Raw genomic sequence first — 5,229 nt, 5'->3', positions numbered from 1 at the left:
GTCCATCCCAGAGGTGCTGGATAGAGTTATCATGCCGTTTCCCTTTTTCCAGTGCTAATGCTAAGCTAAGTTAGCTGGCTGCTGGCAGTCGCTTTTTATATACCATGCAGTGAAACTTTTCTTTTAAGATTTCCTCTAGTTGGAGCTGAGCAGCTTAAACCAGATCAAAAGAAACATTCCCAGACCAGGAAGGTGGTAGAAGAAGTATTCAGATCCTTCAGTGAAAGTACTAATACCACACAGTAAAAATACTCCACTGCACTTAAAGTATTCAAAATACTCATTTTGCTGTGTTTTTCTGTTATATCTGCTGCTTGTGGATTCATATTCCTGCTGCATCGATGTGCATGTTGCATTTTACTGTTGTAGATGTTTAAGGTTGAGCTCATTTCAACTACTTCACATACAGCAGTGCATCATATTTGACAAGATTTTATGACAATGTATTTTTCAGCTTGATCCAAGAGAGATTATAAAGGAAAACTCAAAGTACAAATACCTCAAATTTGTACTTAAGTGTGGGACTTGGGTAAATGTGTTTAGTTACATTCCACTGCTGGTCTTAACAGTGACTGGCAGTGTGTTACCTCAGAGAATCGTGTAAGAGAGAGAGAGATGGGAAAAGAGGTGGAAAGAAAGAGGGAGTGTAGAAGTTGCAGCTGTGCTAAATTACCAGTGAAGGGTCTAAATCTCCCAAACCTCAACTAATCATCATGGCAACCAGATTCCTCCAGAGCTGCGAGGCTGTCAGGGGACTCGTGAGTGTGTGTGTGTGTGTGTGTGTGTGTGTGTGTGTGTGTGTGTGTGTGTGTGTGTGTGTGTGTGTGTGTGTGTGTGTGAAATCACTCTTACATCCCCCCCTGCATTCAGCCACAAGCAGTTTTGAGCTCTCATTAAGATGTTTTGATGTATTCCAATGTCCATATTTGGGAGTCTGTGTCTGAGACTGTGAGGAGGAGGAGGAGGAGGAGGAGGAGGAGTTGGGATGGAGCTCACACCTGTCACCAGGATGTAATCAAACAGTGATTTGTTGCATTTCCGTCTTCACAACTGCTGCACACAGGCAGTAATTGCACAGACCACCAACTTAAAGGTCAACATCTCTTCACTGGAGCCATTTATCAGCTCTTTTTTTTACTTCCTTTACCTCATCTAACCTCCCTCCCTTCTCTCATCCGCACTCATTCATCAAATAAGCATAAAGATCCGGGATAAGGAGAGAAAGTGTGTCCCTGCTGGGGTCTGTGAGGCCCGACAGCTTCGTCGTCTCTCTGTTGAACTGGTGTATCATGTTTCAGTTCACACACTTCTTCAAACACACGTGCTCTGCTGCATGCGACACATATGATAAGATTTATTGATAACTGAGCTCAGTGGTAAGAAGCAGATACAGAATTATTTGAATGGCAAATAAAAAATAAAATTTTTGTGCAGGAGTGCAACTCTAGCCCCCATGATGCTGCACTGTATACTGCATGTAGTACAAACAGAGGGGAACAGCTAGCCTGGTTCTATCCAGAGGGAACAAAATCGGCCTACCTGTGTCTCCAGGTAGAGGTTTCAGGAAATAACTATGTGTCAGAAAACATGCCGAGGGCTTCCTATCAAAATAAAGTCATCACGTTCAGATGATGCACATTTCTCTGAGGGTCGCTGAGCAGCATTCTGACAGATTTAAGGACTCAGAGTATTGGAAACAGGTTGGGAGAAAGTGGAAAAATGCAGTAAATGTCACAAGTTGATGATGTCTGACTGTTTAAGGAAGAAATATTTTCTTTAAGTAGAATTCACGTTCCCACCGGAGCTTTATTGTGCAGCTGTAGTGGAGGAATATAGCTGCATGTATATGTTTGTGTGAGCGTGAGTAACAGTGCACATGGAAAGCACCAGGTGCCTTCATGGACTGACATTCACTAACTCACTGAAGCATAATGCTGTGGTGTGTTTACTTACCCTACTCATGGCCCTGTGCAGGCCAGAGCAGCTGTCAGCTGATAGTGATGGAAACACACAGGGAGTTAACTTGAATGTGAGAGAGTCTGTAGGTTGTGATGCTGATGAATTGATGAGTGTGTTGGACTCAAACGCACCATCTGGGAAGATGTGCATGCGTTGTTTGATAAGTGAAGTTCAGATATCCGTGAAAATTGATGTTTCGTTTGCATGTTCTCCCTCAGGTCATAGGAATTCTGCTTTTTCATCAAATTGCAATGTTTTTCTAAGGAAATGTCATAAATTTCTGATGTTTTTTATTTTGCGGAGAGGGAAAGAAAGAAATCCCATGGCACAGTCAGCACAGACTAAAAAAGAGAAAGAAAACAAGCTAAACAGGAAGTCTCTGTAATTGCTTTTGGAAATTACTGCAAGATGGCATCTAAGCTTTTGTTTTATTGCTTGTCTGTGGGATTTCCGTGCTTCCTGGTGAACTGTTTTCATTTGTCAGAATAAAGCAGAGGCTCATGGTTTTCAGATTTTGCCAGTTTTCACCTCATAAGGTCCACTTTATTTAAGTAGATCAGATCAAGTAAGATCATCTTCAGCAGGATTTTGTCCCCATGTTCCGCATGTGAGCATGAGACGCTTAGTTATTTGAATACTCGTGGAGAGGTTGAATTTAGTGTATTTCTCAGTGTTTTATGTCATTTAAGAGCAGTTTGATAGATGAAACTGATAATTTCTTAAAGTTTAGTTACAGGAATTCAGGATATGCGCCTTAATTGCCTTGAATCATCATTACTCATGCGTTAGTTATGCATTAGTGGAGCATATAATTTGTGCTGATTCGCTGGGCTGCAAACAGTAACCAATGTATTTGGCAGACTGGAAGATATTTGCTTTTCCTTTGCTGATCTGTCCCAGATATTAGAAAGATAATAAACGTGAAGTGAAGTGTAAACCATCGTAAAGAGATAAACTTTCTTCTGTTCAGAGGCTTTAAAGAAAAGCTGATGCACTTATTTCTCTTTGCAGACCTCCGAGCCAAAACTCTTCATCTGTGACAGCTGGCTTTCACTCCCCACAGCTTCCAATCTGTTTCTCAAGCCGAAGAACATTTCCTCTTTTCTCTCACTCCTGTTCAGTGTCCAGCAGAATGCATTCAGCGCATACGCTGACAGCAGTAGCACTGTCATATGAATGGCGAAATTATGAAGATGCTGCAGTTTCCAAACCTCCAAATGTCATGCAGCGTGGGTGTGGGAGGTCTGAGGGCTGGAATGTGGAACAGCTGGATGTCCTAGCTTGGCAGATGAGGTGGGTAGGTGGATGATGGGGGTATGCGGGGCCATGTGGAGGAGGAGGCGGCCTGGGAGAAGAGGGGTATGTCCCCTCCCTTCTCTTATCGCCCATCTGTGAGAACCTGGAAGTGGTACATTTTCCAAGGATTTTCTCCGATGAGGCAATGGAGTCGCTCCCCCGGGACCGGAGCTTAAGACATCGATCCAATCAGATACGCCCTCCCCGGCTGCCTCTCTTTCTCAGCTGCTGTCCATCAATCATCACTGCTGCTGCTATTACTCAGAATACATGCAAAGTAACAGAAAGCTGATCTTGTCATTGCACACAACATCACTGCAGCCACTGGTCATAAATCCTGCCGATGCGTCAGGATTGTGTAACTAAACACCACATTTATTCCAAAGCCCTCTTTTCCTTTTTCTTGTTGTTTGAAACAGCAACAGACTGATTTCTCTTGTGCTGCAGGTCAGTGTCAGCCTGATCCTCCCACGTTAACCTGTCAGCTGCTGTGCCCTTTATTTTAGTGCCTCTCAACCTTTTTTTTTTCTGGTGAATGTGAAGCCACGTGCACCTGTTAACCCTCATCTCAGGTAACTTTTAGTCACCTAAAGATGATAAACTGTCCAGTATTGTACAAGATGCATGCAAAGATCAGTCGTGTGACCTCTTGTGACCTCCAGGTAGCGAACCACAGCTTTTCTCTTCCCTCTCATGGCTGGCTCGGTCAGTCTGTAATGTCTTTCTGTTTTTCAAGGCAAGCTCTCTGTTTCTTAAAACATCCCTTATGGTTTTATTCCAAAATGAAAGGATCATTAAGAAAAAAGCCACATTGCTTGTATGTTAGTCATTTTGGAGCGGTGACTCTGCTGCTGGGAAAACATAATGATATGAAAGGAGAGGACAGTTGTCTGTGATATATTTCAAACTTGAGAATTTCGGGAAACCGATGGTCTGATGATAATTTTCTGAATGTTTGTTCTCTCCTTTGTCCCACGCTGCAAGGGAGGAGAAAAGAAAATCCATGAAAAGCCATTTTCAACTGATTTTTGTACACTTATGAAGCTGTAGCCATCTGATTAGCTTATCTTAGCATAACAACTGGAAGCAGGGGGAGGCAGGTAGCTAAGTTGAAAGATATGCTTTCCAGCCCGTCTAAATCTCATCGATTAAATAGATTGCATCTTCTTTAATTAGCATGCACACAAGAAGAAATGCAAAAACAACAATTTGGGGTTCTTGGGGAGTAACACACAGGAACTATTTTTTGACAAACGAACTGCGTGTTTTGCTTTTGAGATAATTTATTAAGTCTTGCTCCACTGGCTGGTCAAGTGTTCCTGCTACCTTTCTGAAATAAAAACCTAGTCAAATTCTTACTGTTTGTTAGACACTTGAGCAGCCTGCAGTTCAGCGTTTCCTCTTCTGAACCTGACATTCATTTTGATATGCATGACAACTTTCGGACACTGAGCACAATGTGAGCTAAACCGGTTTATTATGGCCTGTATATTTTTAAAAGCTTCACATTTTACCAAAGGTTATTTCTGTGCAGGACGGGTGTGTCGTTGTGGTAACACAAACTCTTGCCTGCTTTTTCTTCATGCTAAAGAAAACGTCTTCAGGGACCCACTCTTCAGCTCACACAGGGGAGGAGTTTTAGTGTGTGTTGGGGCAACTCTGAGTAGCCAATGACTTCCAGCATCAGTGGAGCAAGCCTGCCTCCTCACTTGGGTCTCCCCCTGTCCATGGAAGTGCTTTTTCATGAGGTTGCTGCAGCCATGCACTGGGAGATCTAGAGGGAGGGTGTCTGAGTGTGAGCAGAGTTTTTATGTCTCTGTTTTCATTCAGTGGATGCTCAGTGGCCCTTGAACAGCTTGGACTTAACTGTTGACCGGCTGGCTAACAGGTGGCTCTGTGGGAAACAGTGAGAGCACTGTGTGGAGTGCTGCTGCAGGCTGAGACACTTGGAGGACTGTTGCAGGAGCCAGCAGC

The sequence above is a fragment of the Chaetodon trifascialis genome, chromosome 24 (assembly GCF_039877785.1).
Source record: "Chaetodon trifascialis isolate fChaTrf1 chromosome 24, fChaTrf1.hap1, whole genome shotgun sequence".
Classification (NCBI taxonomy): domain Eukaryota; kingdom Metazoa; phylum Chordata; class Actinopteri; order Chaetodontiformes; family Chaetodontidae; genus Chaetodon; species Chaetodon trifascialis.
The sequence above is the reverse complement of the archived record's forward strand: the minus strand, read 5'-3'. Positions refer to the sequence as shown.